Genomic DNA, 20,032 nt, shown 5'->3' on the forward strand with positions numbered 1-20,032 from the left:
TCTCTCTCTCTCTCTCGTATTCACGAATACGCGCGTCCGCGCGATTATCGCGTAACGCGAGCGTGGAAAAATCTCAGTTAGAATTTTGTTCGCGTTCAGAGACGATATGAATGAATTATCGTTCATGACTATTTATGGCAAAGGGAGCAGGCTCCGATAAACGTAGCCGCGGGGAATTTTCATCGCTGGCGGATCTCGAGCCGGCCCGTTTCGCCGCGATTGAAAGCTATCAGGCGATAATTACTTATCGGGATCTACGTCATGACAAATGTAGCAATTCGCGCGTCCGAGAGCATTCGCAGCATTGATTAAAGTGGAGCGCGAAGGGACTCGCGGTTAGCTGGATCGTGCTGGGAGAAAGGAGCGCCGTTGTAGGACGTAGGACGAGACGAGAAGAAAGAAAGCCTGGGACGCGTTAAAAGAGCGGTGAAGTCAGAATTACACGCGCCCTCCCGAGGAAAATTCAATTCGCGGTCACTTTGACGTGTCCTCTCGCCGAGTCGTCCGATAGCCGCTGATACGACACTCTCTCTCCACTAGGTGGATACGACCGTCTTTGTTTGGGCCGCTCTCGACTACATCTCTCTCCCTTCCCCCTCGTGCCGCGTCACCACCGCCGCCGCCGCCCCTCGTCGTTTACGAGCGCACAATCTCGACAGTTTTATCCTGTTGCCTATATCGTGTCGCGCTCTTTCTCTCTCTCTCTCTCTCTCTCTCTCTCTCTCTTTCTCTCTGTGTATTGGGATACCCGGGCACGGCCGCAGACTCGTACGTACGCGGGGCGGCCGGTAACAATTCCTAACCAAAAAGCCGGAGTCACCCTCGCCTCCTTCTCCCCTTCCCGGGTGCGTCTGACTGCGACCGTCATCGGAGCGCGGCATCGAGACGGCGGCTGACGCCGGGGGTGGCGGCGGGAAGGGAGAGCGAAAGAGCGAAAGAGGAGGAGGAGGAGGAGGAGGAGGAGGAGGAGGAGGAGGAGGAGGAGGAGGAGGAGGGTACCAAACACCCGGCGTAGGACCGTGGAGAGAGGCGGAAAGGGCGAGAGAAAGAGAAAGGGGGAAGGAAAGAGTCGGGGGTTTCGGGGACACACGCCGAAAGAGGTGGCGGTGAGAGAGAAGGACCGAGGACGAGGCGACGGGACGAGACGACGGAGACGGAGACGGCGCGATTGTCTGCGCGAGGGAGCGAGCGAGCGAGAGAGCCAGGGCGCGTGTCGACGGGGGGCGGCGAGAGGGAAGAAGTGGAGTACGGACCGACCGACGGCGGCGGGCCATGGGGCCGCGGCTGGCTGGTGCCGAGGGGACGGGGCTAGGTATTCGCGTGACGTTGCGTCTAGACGCCCCCTCCATCTCAACCCGAAACGACGGTACGGCGCGGAGCGGCAGCGGCGGCGGCGGTGGCGGTGGCGGTGGCGGCGGCGCAGCGGCGGTGGCAGCAGCCGTGTAACGCGCGCGTTTCGGCTCCCTCTGGCCCACGTGCACGTGAATCGGCAACGACCGACGTTTCGGTCGCGCATTGTTAGATGGCAACACGCGAAGTCCGCTTGGATTACGAGACAGAGATACGGTATGATGTGAGACTTGCCCAATTTGGAGGCTCTTGTCAGATAGATAAATAAATAGATAACAGAGAAAGAAAACTGTTTTATCTAGTTATGTGTATGGAGGTGTGTAATCTCTGACTGAACTTATTTATTTATCGGACTTTCTCTGTACGAAAGCTAAAAAGAAGCTTATACATCATCGCAAATCTGTTTAAACGCTAAAAATTATTGAAATTTAAATCTGAAGACTTTTTTCTAAGTTTATTCTTTTCCTATTCCTAATCAATAACAAAAAATTTTCGTCGTAAATGCCCAAATTTTGGCCCTAAAACTAGCTGCAAAGGAGAAAACAGTGAAAAATTTGATTTATTATGATTTTTGAAGCGAAAATTACTACATTTTGCTCCAGTTTTAAATAAATAACTTTTAAACGAGTAAGTGGATCTCTAAATGAATTAAAAAACCCAATGAATAAATTAATTAAATTAAATAACAAAAAATTAAATAACTTTCGAATCGATAAGTGAATTGCGCTCAAATTTTATACAGATACTTAAACGTAATACTAGAATATTCTATGAAATTTGTATACTTTTGGTAATGTTTTGAGATATCCGTATATCCTTAAAAACATAATTTCAAAAGAGGATTTTCATCTCTGTGGCGATATTTATATTTAAAAATTAATCCACGTTAAAAATTTCAAAAGATACTACAGCATATAATTACTAAATTTCATTATTAATTTAGAGCAGCAAAGTTATATTTTTCTTGCGTCGCAGAAAATAGTACTTTCTCGAATCCTTATTTATTTTAGATTTTTATTTTTATCTCGTAATTTGAATTTTTAACTTTGTTAATTTAAAAAGTCATTAGTAACATATTGACCTCGTTCCTTCGATCGAAGTAAGGTATTTTTTCTTATTTTAGACATCTTTCATCTTTGATACGTCCAGTTTTACATCTATGTTATGACAGGATATCATCAGAAAATTCCAGCATTTTTATCACGACCTACCGTAAAACCTAATATACGCATATCTGTAAAGAACAGTCGATATCTCTTGACACCTCTTTGCTTACCAGACAGTCTTCTTAATGTTGTCTCGAGACATTGGTCACCCTGTCTGGCGTGTATTTTTTCACGTACACACCACGCACACACGTATCCGCGCGCCAGACGGGCAAATAAAGCTCGATCCAGATTCAATGCCTCGTTTGGCTTCTTCAGCCGTCAACGAGAGCTATAACAATCGAATACGTGACAAGCGGTAGTTGCATGTGTTTATGACGATCGCAGTCTGCGCTCGTAAAGCTCGATTGGCTGGCCCCTTAAGGCATCCTCGCTCCTGCGCTCCTTGTTTTAAGGCCGAGCAAACGCGCGACCAACTTTCCTAGCGGGATATCTGATACGTGCCATCGAGACGCGTACGACATTAATTGATTCGAATACCGTTGGAAAATGTATATAGAAAAAAAGACTGTACGTGTCGATGCATAAATTGCAGCTAATGAATGTTCGTAAACAAATTGATGGTATTCGAAACGAATCATTTGCCTGATTTCAGCACGATGAAATTAGACTTTAACTTTTTTTAAACGCTGTTAATAAGTGTTGTCTACTTTTGAGTTAGGCTTGTCTTCTGTCTATTTGCTCAACTTTTACAAAATTTTACAAAATGTAACACGATGACACTTTAGCAATTGAGATACACTCGGCAAGAATGGATTCAAAATGATTCGATCACTTGGCGAGCGTAATGCATTGAAGAGGACTTGAACTAAGTCCCGAAACACATGTGCTTTTTGAGAAATTTATTCATATTATAATAGTAAAAATGAAATATATAATAACTCACGCACAGTCAACGGCGTCGGCTCGGAAAAGCTTTTATCACATTTAATTATTATTCTCAGAACTTTACCTTATATTATTTGCACAATTTTTCGTTTTTTGAAGAATTTAACATAACGTTGTGTTTAATAGTTACAAAATAAAATCTCTTGTTCCAACAATATTTTTGAAAAAAAGAGAACTGATCGTTTATACTTCAACCACGCCTTTTATGCAATTTAATAGCGACGTTTCTCAAGATTTTAAAAATAACGTATATAATAATAAAGGTGATAAGACAAATTTGATACACCGAATAAGCTTGGGGGCGACGTTGCTGAATAAAGAATTAAATACGTAGCCGGCTGCTCTCGTATGCAACATTATTTCGCGCCCGGTTTTTTGTCAGTCGCCCTGCCGTGTCATTCACAGAAAAATACGCGTTCGGGGAAAATTGGATTCGAAATGCGGCCGTAGTCGAATCGTGTCACCTCGGGGTTGTCGCTCGGGCCACCAATGAACAACCAATGAACGCGAGCGATTCGATTTGCATTCGATCTCGCCGAATACAGGGCGTCTCTATTGCGACCGGCGCGGCGCGGCGCGGCGCGGCGACGATATCGCCGGAGAAATTTACCTAAGGTGATTCGCTCGAAACAGGCACGCGTATGATCAGGAGATGAAAATGGTGGACGGGGGATGTAAGAGAGAAGATAGGAGAATAAAGGGTAGAGAAACGCGTTATCGCCCTTTCGAAAGATTGAGGACATTCTTTGTGGTCGCGATCGCAGAAAATAGAGAAGATTGCGCGCGTACGCAGGCAGGCTTAAACTGTTATATAGAATATCGGTAAAAGGAACGGATGTCCCCTATCGGAGAGACGAAAGAGATTGAGCGATCGAGGTGTGCGTTTTACGATCGTGCCGGGTAGATATACGCTTTAATTATTTAGTTTCTATTTCATTCCGGAGCGCAAATTCACCGGAGATGGATGAACGAGGTTAACTTTAATCAATTTTATAAAAAATGATGTAAATTTGATAATATTTGAGAATTATCGATCACGGGTATTAACATTTTTATAAAATGATCAAAATTTTATAATATTTAAGAATTATCGATCACCGGGTATTAATATTTTTATGAAGATTTTAATTATGTTTCCATGGAACACGCGCTATTCTTGTGCGTATATTTAGAAAATCTAAAAACGTGGGAATTGCGAAAAGATAACTCGATAAATGTTATACATAAATAAGTACATTAAAATCGTTTGTAACAAAATTGACTCGCTTATGATTGGCGGAATCGAAGCAATTGAATCTGATGACCCTGCAGAAGCGGGAGTTGACTTGGCGAGAGGAAGATGTGGATTGCGAGAGGCGAGAGAAGAGCGTACGAAGGAGGCACGGGAGAAGCGCGTCTTCGTTTTGCAATTAAATTTAGTCGCCGACCGAGAAGCACGTTTTTAAAATAGTTTCCATTCTTAGCTTGCCATGTAGGCATGTAAGCAACGCGACGATACGTCCTAACGGCGTCTTCGGTGTTATAGTCGTGACGCGAAAACCTCTCTCGGTTGATTCCAAACTTCCCGGCGGTATCATTCAGCGAGAAACCAAAACAGCCTCGTGTTTCTGAAAATACGTTGGATCCTTCGCATAATTCCGCCTCGTCTGGGTGGTCCGTACGAAATCGCCCTCCCCCTCCCCCCCTTTTTTTGCAAACGGTATCTTTATTCGTAATCTTTTTTATCTTATTCCTCGTGATATCGAGCTGAGTTCACGATTTACGGCTGTCTATGTTTTACCTTCGTGTATCGTTTATTTTTTTTTTCCTTTTTTAAACGCGCGACTTTTTCAATTCTCGCACGATATTTTTCGCGCGGAGCCGCGAAGTGTCTTTCGTCGATGAGCTCACAAGCCACGGCTTGTGTGCATTCCGTGTTCCCCGTGCGCGAAGCGACGCGTGACGCGCGTGTTTCACGTATTTCACGTCACTCTTTTCTTGCAGCTGCAGGATATTATTGTGCTTCGATTGCAGTCATAATAGAAAATAGTCCCGAGCCGCCTTGGCCTTAATAATAACCGCACGAAAAACCGGTAGAAAAAGAAGGCCGCGTGAGCAGATGCTGCACTGTTTAGTCTGAGCGTGAGACCCACTCAAGCTCGAGCTTACTATCGTACGCACGTCTGACATTCGCCGCGTATTGAAACTATATCGACGTACGCGTCGGGAATGCAGGCTGGATCAACGCATCTGGAGCGTAAGAGATAATACGACGCGCCTTGCTTGAGCGTTAACCCTTGTACCTATGTCATTCCTACTAATTATTCGCCATTATCGATTGATATATTCACTCTAGTGGTAATCCAACCGTGCTACGTGATTTCTGCTGTTTGACGATTAACCACAATTATAAGTGATTGTTCAAAATCGCCTGCGTAAACGTCATTGTGCGTAATTAAGCGCGATATTGAACGCCTAATTGCGCGAATTGAATTACTATTTGTTTTGATGCACACATGCGAGGATATTTGTCGATCCTTCATCAAGTAATGTTACATATTTAAAGATGTGGACAAAAATGTGAACAAAAACAAGAAAAGTAAGATAAATATATTAATAAATATGGGAATTTTTTAAGAACAAAAGTTTTTTTTATAAAATATAAATTAATTAAGCACTAATATCAAAACTCGATTAATATAAGCAACAAATAAGTAAAGGTCAATAAACGTGCAAGTTACAAATTAGAAATAAAAGATCAGTTTAACATTGTGAGATCGCAATTTTTTTAAACATATACGTTTCAGACTCACTTGTCTTTCCTCAACATGTTGCTGTCGCAAAAAATTAACATTAATGAAGCATTAAGTATATTAAATGGAATCAAATTGCATGTACAATATACAATTAAAGACGAAAAAAAGTTTTTTTTATAAAATAATTTAGAAATAAGAATGTGCGACACGCGGATCACATTAGAAGATTTAACGTGAGAATAAAAACCTTGAAAATTGTGATATGATGGAGATTTGCGAAAGTTCAAAGACCTGTTAAGAAAGAGATAGGTCTTGAACATGGAAAAAATAGCAGTTGAGCGATGACTTCGTACAAGTTTGTTTTATTGTAAAAAAATTAAAATATCTATTAATAAAAATAAAAATAATGCTCGATAACGTATATTAGCAAATAATCAATTATTACAAATATTTCGGCGAATTGATACGTTGACATATCAGCATAGATATAAGAAGAAAATGAAGAGAAGAGGCCTTTCAAATATACTAAAGGGCTGCACGAGAGTTGAAGGAAATCGTAAAATAATTTATTACTCTCTTTATTATATTTATTATTACTTGTGCTTTTTAATTTTTTTTTTAATTTTTTAAAATTAAATTTTTAGGAGTATTAATAAAACTTGACTCTTTATTTAATGCCAAGTAAAGTTTTAATTTGAGATTTAAACAATTATAATATCGGGAGGAAATTCATTGTTTGATTCAATCTTTGGTTTAATAAATATTGTGTATAACAAATACACTGAAAAAAAACTGTAAGCTTAAGTGAATACATTTATTTTAACATCAATTACTTAATTTAAAAAATATTTTCCAAATTTAAAAATAAATCATTTTGTACTGGTCAATATTTGTTTAAATAAAGGAAAAAAATTATATTAAAATAAATAAATTTACTTAAACGCAAAAAACTTTTTTCAATATTTTATATACATTAGCTATTTATTAGATATTTATTCCAATATTAGCAGCGTTATTGCTGCTAATATTGGAATAAATAATGAAAAAAATGTCGACGTTAAGCGCTTTGCATGTACCGGCGCGGATATAAATCTCCGATCGAGAACACTACCGTCGGTGGTTTACATCTCGGCGAGAGACACGCGAACGAACGAGGGGAGATCGCGACAAAAATGTCTTTGTCGGTGCCTCCGCGCGCATACTTCGACGGCCCAACAATTACATTCCACGCGTCGTTCCGCGTCGTCCATCCCCGAGAGTTCGCGTCTCCTTCGGTCCCGTCGCATCCCCTCGCCCCCGTTCTATATTCCATCTGTGCAATTCTCCGAACGGCTCCCGCCTGGAAAATTTCGATACACGAGGCGCTGTACGGTCACTCGCGAGATCAAAGCTGCACCCTTTACGTGCCCGGCATTTCAATACGTCTCTACCCTGTCTTCGACGGACTTGGCCCCGGATTCCGCTTTTGATTTCGCGCGAGAGGGTGTCGCGCGGCTACGTCGCGCGTCCTGACGTTTCAATTTGTACCTTCCGGGTGAATTTACGGCAGACGAGACTTTGGAGATTTACGCTGTATTGGCTGGCGCGTCGCCTCGGCGACAAAAAATCTCGGTGCATCAGCAACGTTGCTGAATTAACAGTCCCACGGATAGAAGGCTTCTATGCAAATGAAATGTATGGTCCATGCGCACAGACGTGGAAATGCTCTTCGCGAATTAATTTATGGCAGCGCTACGTGCGCGCATATGTTCCAAACGTGTGAATATCATTTTTCAAATATTGATTACGAATGCCAAAATATGAAATACGATTTGGATAATGCTCTACGGAATAATGTGTGCTAAAATAATGGATCTTTCTCTCTCTCTCTCTCTTTCTCTGTGCTTTAAACGTGCTGCGGTCGTTGATCTACCGTTTTTACATGTATAATATTATTCTCTCTATATCTTTCGCTTATTATCCCGCGCCGTAATGATACGGTGGATGCATGCATATGTACCGCATGTACGGAGGGTGCATCGCCCGACGCCATGTATGCACGCGTACACGCAGTCGTGTTACCCTTACGTTCGCAGCATCGTGCGAATTTTATATTTTCAAGAAGTTAAGACCCTGCGAAGAATTGAAATTTTAGAATCAATTTTCTTAATGAATATTAAACATAACGCACAAAGGATACGAACAGAACGTGAGATATAAATGTGCCGTGCAACATAATTTATTATTTATCGGTAGTGTTTGTTGAGGAAACTGATTCTAAAATTTTAATTTCTATTCCTAATTTTTATTGTGCCCAGGGTTTAAGAAAAAACAAAAAAAAAAAACAAGAAGCCAGCAAATCGAATAGATTAAATTTTAAATTTTAAATTCAATAACTGCAGTTGTACGAAGACCGATCAGGATTGTGCATTATTAAATCGTAACAAATCATTCTGTCTGACCTTTCTCGCTTCTACGTAAATCACGTATCTGCTAACGCTCAGCATGTTAAACGCGCAAGGTTAATTGCGTGTATGACGACACGTGCATTGCATGAGTAACGGGAGCCCTTGTTTTTTATCTGTCGGGTAGGCCTGCGGCGAAAATTTATTTGGCCAAGGGCAACGTCGTCGGCGAGGCTGCCTCTCGCTACGACACTGTACTCGCAATCTGTCTGCTCGCAGTCTGAGTGGTGGTGTAGCGGCGGCGGCGGCGGCGGCGGCGGCGATGGTGGCGGCGATGTTGGTGCAGACGGCGTTGCTCCGCTGCCGGAGAGAGGGTGGAAGTCGGGGGTCCTCCCGTCTAGACTAACCCCCTGGCTTCTCCCCCGATCCACCCCCGGCAGACAGGCCAACCAAACCGTTCGAGTGAACCGCTCTCTCCGGCTCCTACTCTGCACTGCCGCCGCGCACCCCCTTAAAAAGTTAAAATACTCTGTCCTCGCGCCTCCGTCTACCAACCCCCCACAGACTGCTCCACCCGTCGCACCATCCCTCGCGCTGCACCGATCGCGTCGGTCCGCAGCTCCTTCGTCGTCGTCGTCGTTGTCGTCGTCGTCTTCGTCGTCGTCGTCGTCGTTGTCGTAGTCGTAGTCGTAGTCGTAGTCGTACTCGTCTCGTCGGCGTGCCAACCCTTCTAGATTTTATTATTACCATTTCTAGTAGACACCTTCCTTCGCTTTCTCCTCGTTCTTATCCGGTTCTCCAGTTCTCCGGTTCGTCTTTTTTGCGTGGACGGGGAGGGCTGGAGGGCACACGGGGGCCACCTAGTATTTTCCCCTCTCCCTCGCCCTCCCTCCCTCTTTCTCCGCTTCTTTGAATTTATTTCGCGTAGACGAGACGCGACTGAGTGCGCCGTCTTTCAAATTGTTTTAATGGGGGATGCATTGTGCGCCGCCGTCCGTCCGTCGTTCCGCGATCGTACCACTCGCGAATCCCTCTCTGTCGAGAAAGGCGTCCTCTCGGACGGCGAAATAGATGTCTGACATTTAAATGCGAAAGCGCCCGTTAATTTGAAATTCATTCCTTTGATAGTCGGCTCCTCTCGTTTGACTCGCTCGTGAGTTCTGTTCGACGCGGGCTTATTTCCTCCTCGTCGTCTCAAGTCTTTCTCTCGTGTAATATGTCTGTCGCGAGAGTATCGAGTTGGCTTCTTCATTCATGAACTAGGGGATGTATGAAATGTTTAAGTTGGCCTTGATAACTCGAGAGATCGGAATAAGCACTGTTCTGGCAGCCTACTTTATAAACTCGACAACTTTTTTCTTATCTCTCTCTCTCTCTCTCTCTCTCTCTCTTGAGAATTGCTCTACACGTAAGAACATCAATGTCTTAACTCACGAATTCAACATTTATCAGATCTCATAGAAATTCCATATATGCTCCGATATGTGCACAAATTTTGAATATCCCCAATGAATTTTAACAATAATAGTTTTTGGGTCAAGAGAGCTTATGATTTTAATAAAATACAAATATTCACAATAAATTTAGCAATACCTTTGAGCGACTCGTATCTAATGACAAATTAACGTATGATCTTATTTTGTTTTCTCATGTTTTATTCTGACTCTGTCTCTTATATGTACATTTAACCATCTTTAATTTATTGATTAATTTCTATTGACTTTCGACTATTCTATTTGTTCGTCGTCTTAATTTATTGAAACAATTTAATTTATTGTGACGTGGTACATTTGCAGCAGCTTTTAACTTATCGACACACATTTATTATTTGAAGTGTTACTTGATTTAACATTGAATCACATTTTAAGATACACACAATTGCTGAACATCATTCAATTTTGAAACTGTATTGGACAACGCAATTTTATTGCATGAGAATATAAGCTAATGCTCTGTTTCAATGACTGTAGCATAACGCACATGAATTGTACATCAGCACTTTATAACATTCTGTGCATTGAAAATAATTGCGAGTATAATCGAAACGTTTGTATAGAAATTATTTTTGAATTAATACATGTGAAAAAAACATTCAAGAAAAAAACATTTACAACGCCGACTATTTTTTGTCATCTCTTTAGATTTTTAACATGCCGATTATGACAATTATTATGGTTTTCCTCAATTTAACGTGGAAAGGAGAGATCAATCACGCGCGTATTTCGTAAAGAAAATCGCATGTTCTTCTTAAATGACAGCAAAAACGCACTCGAGTATAAAACTCATTGAAAGAGAAGAGCATACGGACTAGTCAATTGTTTTTCGACATCATTAAAGGGGGAAGATTTGGGGTTGCATGTATCATGCCCTGCCCAGATCTCGTCTTCTTTCTTGAAGAAAATCGCGTGTCTACCCCCTTCCCTTCCTCATCATGCCCGACCTTCCACCTTGAATACCTGTGGAACAGTTCGCTCGATCCCCCGCCACCCGTTGTTCACGACGATCAATCGTCAACCGATGAACACGACCCTCGTTCCGCCGGCGTAACTGCGGACAATTTCATTGACAATTGCCACGCATCCAATCACGCACAGACACATAGCGTGCACATAGCGCATGAACACGTATGATGCCATACACCCGCACATTTACGTGCGCGTCGGTCCGTGCATTCGTACTCGGCCAACAGCAATCGAATCGCCGCGACGGCGGTGGTGGAGGCGGCGGCGGCGGCGGCGGCGGCGGTTGCAGCCTCATCGGTATCGCGCGTCCCTCGGGAATCGGCACCCGTCGCTGAAATTCGCGCGCGAGTGTGCGTTCGATGAACGTAGGGATAGGAGGGGTACGATCGAGGTCAAGAGAGACGGAGGGAGAGAGAAAGAGAGAGAGAGAGAGAGAGGGGGGAGTCCGAAGAGAGTTCTGTCTGCGTGTAACCGTGACGGGCCACGGCGTTGCATTCAAACGACGATAAGTCTCGGGGCTTTGAAGACACCGGTCAACAGCGGGATAAGAGGCGGCGAGGAGGGGGGGTTCAACGACCCGTTGACAGCCAGACGGGCGGACGCGGGCCAGACCAGTGCATCAGCCCGCTCCGGGCGACGGAACGGGAGGGGGTGGGGGGCGGGAGGGGGAACGAGGAGGGGAGGGCAACGGGCAGCGAAAGAGAGAAAGGGAGAGAGAAAGAGAAAAATAGTGTATGCGTGTGTGGTACAGAGAGGGAAAAAAAGCGAACGATCGCGGACAAGGACGGGGCGCGGTAGTAGCGGGGTTAAAGAAAGCCGTAGAGAGAAGGAGTATATCGCTGTTATTATCGCCATCGACTTTTATCGCCAGACGATAACTCCCGGCGCTTCTGACGGTTACCCTAGACGTTCCGGCGATGCTTTTTTCTCGTTCTCGTTTCCCTTCGCTTCTCTACCGTCCCCCCTCCCCTCCCGCCCCCTTTTTCACGCCCTCAGCCGCCCCCGTTTCGCCAACGCTTGTTCTCGCGATGCATCTCGCGTCGCAATAGGTCCTTTCGTTTCAGTTACGCCTTTCTTTGTGTTTTCCTTCTTCTTTTCTTGCTCTAAAGAACATTTGCTTCATTTTTAATTTTAATGCGAGAAAGTGTAGTTCAAATAAACGGATTTAATAAAGGTTCAAACAGATTTAACAAGGCACGAAAATCCTCGCCTTCTCTGTTTACTAAACGAGCGCGATAATGTACTAACGGAGATTGAAGTCAGAATATCAGGAAACTTTTCAGATTTTAGTGAATTTCTCAGTGCTGTAAAGCTGCTCTGATGCAATTTTGTTAACACTAGTTAAAACTAGTTGCAATCAACTAAAGTAAATTACGTATTCTTTTAGCCATAGTATTACAATTTAAATAACTAACAATCAATTTTAACTAGCAAATATAAAAATAATTTTTATAAAATTTATTTTTTTGTGATTATGACTTAGGATTTACTTATACTCAATATCAGTTAATATATTATAATAATGATTTAAAAGTGATAAAATTTTTATAGTAATTTGGATGATAATCCAACTGTAAAATAATTTTAATTTATATATATAATATAAATGGAGCATTTGGTGTCATATACATTTTATTGTTTAAGAGAAACAGTATTAAAAATTGAATCCATAGAAATTATGTAATAAAATAATTTATGTTTCTGCTGAAAAACTCCGCTCAGTTTTGAGACATGATATTATTCAATAATCCTGAGAATTCTGAGAATTAGTTCGATATTCACAAATAGGCAATTAACTCTAACCGAGAATGTATTTAACTAATTGAATACATTCCTGACTGTGAAAAACAGAACTCTCGTGAAATTTAATGCTAAAATAATGTACGACAGTGTTATGAAACATTCCGCAATATTATTACGCAATAAAATATTGCGTTATTAAAATATTTTTGTATTGATTGTTATAAAATAAAATTATCAATAGAAAATGGATAGATTATAAAAAAATAGAATAAGACTAACTTATTTATAAAAAATCAATTGTTAATAGTGTACTTTTTTCATTAAATAAATTAATTAAAAAATATATAAATACTTTATACAACAACAAAATATTTTTTGTCTAGTGTGTTTCAATTTCTGTATTTTTGTTCGTGAGATGCATATTAGAAAAGAAATCTTTGAATTCTCTTGTGCATATCGGCTTATGTAATATTTAATCTTGGAAAAAATATAGAAAACTAAACATAGATCAAATCTTATACTAATACTGAAAATAAAGAGAAAATAAAGTAATACAATTATATTAACAATTTTTCTCTTGCTACTTTTTGTGTGTTATATTTTTATTTTACATAAACGTACATATAAGAATGAATATTTTCATTGCAATTTTCATTATTTAGGAGATAAAAATGCTATACAAGTATTTAAGTGTTTATAAATTTTATATTGTAAAAGAATGTCAATAGTAACTACTCGTGGATTTCATTTTATATTCTTCTATTTCTCTTCATTTCTGACTAATTACTCACAATCAGCTAGCCGTAAGTTCAAACGTTGAATCCATATGCATTATAATCTAGTTAAAAGTTCGCGATACAAAAGTTGTAATCAAATAAAATTATTAATACCCCTTTATTATGTTATTTCTTTGTATAGCTCTCAATCGCATATCCTGAAAATTTTGCTTTTGGCAATTTCTAATATAAAATACAATTTCTACAAAATGACAATTATTCCAATTTTAAGATTAAATATTTATACTAATTTGTCATAAATTTTTTTCTTTCTAAGTAATAGATTTCTGTGAAACGTTATATTGAGATAAAAATATATGAAAAATAAATGAAATAAAATATAATAAATATAATAATTAGAATATAATAATTTACTGACTTTGCGGTTACTCCTCCTTCGTCTAATGCCTCTCAGGTCCTCTCAGATCCTTTCTTCTTCTCTTACAATTAGACGCCCTCATTAGACTTACATGCACTCGTGAAAACACGATTAATTACGATTTCGCGTACTAATTGCTGGAACGGAATAATCGTACGGCACTTTGTACTACATTCCTGGTATTAATATTGCAATCAAAGATTAACACTAGAAAGTAACTTTATGATCCAGTGCGTATTATTAATGCTCTGTATACACGATTTCATGTTTTTATTCTACCCAAATTTCTTTTCTTTAAAAGATTAAGGATTTACGTTAATTAGTTATAACATTTATATACAATTTTTTTTAATAACTATACAAATACGTTCTAGAGATGTTAAAGTATATATAAGATTTGAAACATTGAAAAGTCATTGAAAAATTTGTTATATTTATGAAAGTAATAAAAATTAATTCAGAAGTGTTATGTATATATAGATGTCGAAAAACAACTTGTGTACAGAGTGTTAATAAACAATTGATATATATTTGTATATTATTTTGCATTCTTAAATCGAAAGCAATGAGCGAATTAATGAGAAATTTAATCCACAACACGCAAGGTATACATTTGATAAGTATTGTTATATAAATTATTATCTCGGTAATTAATTAATTGCGCGCGCTAATAGTTGGTACAAAATACGTTTAGGGTAATAGATAATATCATGAAACACACAAAACAGCATGCGCCGCTAGCTGTCTCGAATCTCATCACATGAATAACAAAATGGCGTTCTTGTTATATATATTTTTGACGTTATCAAAATGAACATCAAGATTGTACGTCAACTATTTTATTACTGTAATGAAAATTTTGAACATAATATAAAATAATATATGCCAAACATTTTGCTTCCTTTATTTTAACTTTGATAATTGATTGCAAGTCGTTATGGCGCATCTTCTTTTGTGTCCAGTATTATCTTATAACAAATTCTGTTCAATTGAGAGTTTTAAAATAAAAATATACTGTTACTAATATCATAATTTTAATGGCAGAATTTGTTTTATATTAGTCAATATAAATTATATACTATAACAATTGTTACAATATTGTAACTTTTACATGCGAATTATTTTTAATTCTTTTTTCATATTATATTTTATTAAATTAAAATTCTTTAATAAGAATTATAATTCTATCCTCTTTTTTTAATTTATTGAAAACGTACATAATGCTCTGCTTTTGAAACTCGTAAGACAATACAACAAAGACTAATAATAATAACGTAGTTTTTTCGATCAAAATGAAAATAAACTGTATTTCTCAAATGAATAATAAAAGATAATGGATAAAATAAGTTGATTTCTGCTTTAAAAAGTGTAACATTATATACGTAACTTCACGTTTTTTAGATTGCTGAGAATACGATAGCACTTTTATCCACCAATGCTCGTGAGAAAGTGACCAAAATTTACCTCAAAGGAGTCAAAATAAATCACTTTTAATAGTAATTTGGACAATTTTGTTTCAGTTATTTAATTATTTATAGTTTAAAGCTAATATAATTCAAAGTTATTCGAGAGACTGTTTAGTCTGATTTAAGAAAATATCACATAAATTTAGATTCTATTAGTATTCTTTTATTAAAATCCTGGTCGTTCAGTTATAGCAGTTCATTCATGAAATTGTAAAATTGGCATTCGTGTATTGCATTGTTGCTCATATAAAACATGATAGCCATAGGGTTATCTGGTTTCTTGCTCAATATTTGAATTCAATATCTGTTTCTGGGGAACATTTAAATAATATATTTTATATCGAGGCTTCTTCAAATTCTGATGACGACAAATAAATTTTATAAAATGCTCTATTATACAACATAATACAAAAAAATAATATAATAGAGCATCAAAGGAAGGTTGAAAAACTCAACAGTAAGTAGAGCATCTCTAATGACGGCGTAGAAATTTTAACATTTTTAAAACTGCGCAATGAACGCACGTCTGGTGAGACTTAAGATTCTTTGAATAAAGAAAATCATTCATTATTTTTAATTTTTGTACATATCGATTTTTAAATAGTTTTAGCATTTCTGATATATGTATATATATTATTTTCAAAAGTTTTCTTGATTTTTAATAAAAAAATTATATAAAATTATACTGCAACAAAATTGTTCAAATTATTATTCAAAATTACTTATTTCGATTCTTTTAAGGTGAATTTTAGTTACTTTTTCACTAGGATTTGGGTGGAAAAAATGCTACCATCATATTCTGCAACTGATAAAATGTAAAATTACGTAACTAATATAACTTATTACATTTTTTAGTCAGAAATCGATCTATTTTGCCCATCATCCTTCATTATTGCTGTTATATTATTATATCGAGTCTGGAAACGATTAATTTCAGATAAGCGCGTATCGTTATCTCATTAAATCAATAAATGATATGATAATTTTCATGCACCGCAAGAAAATTATCATATCATTTTTAGTATCATATTTCTCTCATTAATTCGGATTCGAGTCGCGAATGAAATATATCGCTCTCTCAATCCAACGGAATTTATCATTGTCTTAGACGATGCTATCGCGGAATCCGTGGAACAAAGCAACAATATGTGCAGTTTAATAACAGTTATTGAAATCCATTTCAAGCACAGAGAGTAGAATATTCGGTGTTATATCGCGTAGCACGCTCCGCATATACATACGTAGTTATTTCGTAGACGAGTATTTCGTAGAAGCGAGACGGCTGGCGTACGGCCTTGGTGTTTGTTTTGGTAGCGCTACGGCTTAGGCAAGGCCGCCGACCGACGACGTGTTGTCATTCGAGCGGCGAGACTTGAGACGGCAGGTAGCGGCGGCGGCGGCGGCGGCGGCGGCGGCGACGGCGGCGACGGCGGCAGCGGCGCGACGGCGGCGCGAGCTGCTCCGTGCTCCGTGTTCCACCGCGTTGCACATCCAGATGCGATCGTGTCGAATAGCAGAGGACACCGAATTCAATTATTTCCTACGAACAATTGTAGCAACTACCAGCAGCAGCAGCGCGCGCGCGTTTAATTAATTCCCGCGATTAACGTATCGACTATTTGCCCGGAGCGGACATTTCGCCTCACTTATTTTTCATTTACGCGCACCCGTTTTTTTTTTTTTTACGCAAAGATCGAAACGGTAGATAATGAACTATAAATTATTGTTTTATTACATTTACATAGTCAATTTTGCGGTCAATAATTGTTTTAACGATGCTCTTGGTTTCGAACGCATCGCCGAGTTTAGAATTTACTACTGATTTCTTTATTATTTTCGGATTATAAAGCGCACAAAGTAATATACGAATATTTATTAATAATATACGTTTGGATCATAGAATGAAGCATATTGACATTTTCGCAGTTTTTTTTATTCCCTCGTTGTGATATTAAATACGATTAATGTTGGGAGTGTCGTACAACGTGTCGCACGATTATTCCAGTCTGACAATTAGTACGCGCAATTGTAATTAACTGTGTTTTCGCGAGTGTTTGTATACGAATGCAACGGAGAAGAATGGAGAGGAGACTTGGGAGGCATCAAGCAACGGTAGAATAACAATGAGGTATGTCATGTACGCGGTGTACTTATTAAATTATATTATACTTTATCTTTAATAATAGATCTTCATAAAAATTACATTAGATACATACATAATACATATGTAAATGTAGATATCGAGATATGTAAGATCTTTTTAGTATTTTCAATTGCATATTGTGAAAACTTTTATCATTTTTGTTAAATCGTGCATAAAAATTTTCAATAAATTGCTATTTAATTCAAGATTAAATATTTGTATTAATCAATCATAATCTATCCATTCCTAACATATCTCGATGAGTCATGTGTATATTCTTATACTCAATAAAATTTTATTTGATTACTTTGTATATCGCAAATTTTTAACTAGATTATAGTAGATTTAATTTTTTAATTTGTTTGATTTAATAATTAATCAAAAAGATAAGAAAAAGAAAAGAATAAAATGATTGACAAAGTAGAGTATTAATATTGTTTTAGAATATAAATTTTTACTTAAATTTCTTCACATAGTAATTTAATATTCTTATTTCATGGTTAATAAAAATTGAAATAAGATTTTTACTCTTTTATACATTTATAAAAAATAGTTTTTTATATAACAATAAAATAAAATTTATTTATTACTTTAAGTACTCTTTTATCCTCTCCTTTTTTGAATATTTTTAAATATAATTTGATCATAAACATTCAAGATAAAATGTTATATAATTTTGAAAGATTATGTAGATATAGAAAAACGATATTAAAATTTTTTAAACGTGTTTTTAACAAATAAATATATTTTTAAATAAAGAAACGATGAAAAAATATTCGATTGTTAAATAATATATTTCAACTACGTTAATATTTATGTTTATACAATAAATAATTTATTTTTATTCTAATTGTTCATAATTATCTTTATTTAATAATAAGTTAATTTGGTAAATTTGATGTCGCTTGAAATAAAAGCTTTTAAACTAATGTGAGGTTCCAATAATTATCTAAATGCAGAAGTAATTTTGCAAAATGTTTTATAATACTTGTACAATATTTTAACAGGTTCACATTTAATAAGATCAAGCAGGAATAATTTGTTTAATAGTTCCATTTCTCATTATCAACAAAATTTACTTCCAAATTGATCTTTTATCAAAATGTGGCAATTAAATCATATGTATCTCTAGATATGAAATTTTATTCCGAGTATCTCACTTGACACGCTTTTTAATACGAGATTCGTGTAACTAAAAACTATAAATACGAGCCTTGCTTCGAGAATGCTGAGATACGATGCGAGAAGTTTGCAGGCGAATAGCTATAAGAGGCTCTATAAAACATTAATGACATTTATTGTTCCCTTCTGTATTACTTTGATTCAATATATCGTCTCTTAAATTAGCTACTACCAAGAAAGAGAGAGAGAGAGAGAGATTTCTGCAGATGAAGCAAAACGGTTACGTCTTCATCTATCTATAACATTGCAGCGTTGAATGTTTTCATTACTGTCGTCTTGGGTGTACGTTTTTTATCGTAATTTCCAAAAAAATTATCGCTTAATTCATTGACGTCGTTTTTTATGTTGTCCATCGTCCGCGTGCACATCGGTATCCTGTCGTGCAGACATTTTTCCGCGAAGAGCAATAAATGTCCGTCCTGCTCTCTCGTCGCCTTTTTAGTGCGATCTTCGCGCGAACGTTAACGGCGTTGACGTTTGATAAGGACAGCGGCACGAAGAGAGTAAAGCCTTTTCCGTAGGATTTGTTCAGATCTCGCGTTTCATTATTGGTAATCCAATTTAACACATTGGCGTTTCGCGCGCGAGCATGTGCAAACACCTATTACCGCACCGTCGAAACGTATTTTTTCAACGGTCGCGCCTCGTTCGGTCTGTTGCACCCCGTCGGTCGTCCAATTATATGAAATGATGCGTATCGTTGTGATCAAAGCGCCAATAAGGAAGGAAAGGGTCATCCTCCTCCGCCCGTCATCGTACTTCTGTAAACACTGCGAGCTCCGCGATGCCGTCACGTATAACTGATGTGCGCGCGGCATATCAATTTTTTACGATGCACTCGACGTGATATTTAACTTTTCGCCGTCATGTGAGCCCCGTCGCGTTTGAAAGTCTATAAATTGAATAATTGGAAAGGAATAATGGATGGATGGATTGAAATCAAATCGAGTACCAATTTTATACACACGTGTCACATTTCGTATATATTTGTTAAAACATCGGCAATCTCAATTAATTAAAACCGTTTTTATGTTCGCCACTTTTATGTTCTTTTTATAGTAATTTTAATTACAAATAAAAGTGTATAGAAAACTTTATATATTATTAGCGCTAACGTTGGTATAGGCATTTTGTGTTTTTCAGAGCTACACAAACATGTAAATTTAAAATTTTTGATAGCTTTTAGACTATAGAAAACAGATGACATTTTGGAAGTTAAAGAAAAGGATGTTAATGATGTTTTATCAGATATATAGAGTCCCCGAAAAGTAAATAAAATTTGGATAATTTGTTTAATATTGAAACTTCAAATAAAAGTTGTGGGAATAATATTATATTTTTATTTAATAACATATTTT

At 37.8% G+C, this 20,032-nt stretch overlaps 1 protein-coding gene and 1 long non-coding RNA gene across 4 annotated transcripts in view; one reads left to right on the forward strand and one right to left on the reverse strand.

Moving 5' to 3' along the window:
* The window catches only part of LOC105197165, a 60,863-nt gene that overhangs the window by 25,120 nt on the left and 15,711 nt on the right, over nucleotides 1-20,032 (forward strand). The window lies entirely within an intron of this gene.
* Nucleotides 1-20,032, reverse strand: part of LOC105197173 — a 173,800-nt gene that overhangs the window by 22,295 nt on the left and 131,473 nt on the right. The window contains exon 1 of one of the 3 annotated variants that reach the window (XM_039452902.1): nucleotides 16,591-16,741. The exons of 1 other annotated variant lie outside the window; for it this stretch is intronic. The gene's annotated coding sequence lies outside the window, so the exon portion shown is untranslated. Of the gene's footprint in view, nucleotides 1-2,626; nucleotides 2,810-16,590; nucleotides 16,742-20,032 lie in introns of those variants that run through there. One more of the 3 variants, XM_026136098.2, reaches the window with a different exon arrangement.

This window comes from Solenopsis invicta, chromosome 8 (assembly GCF_016802725.1).
Source record: "Solenopsis invicta isolate M01_SB chromosome 8, UNIL_Sinv_3.0, whole genome shotgun sequence".
NCBI lineage: Eukaryota > Metazoa > Arthropoda > Insecta > Hymenoptera > Formicidae > Solenopsis > Solenopsis invicta.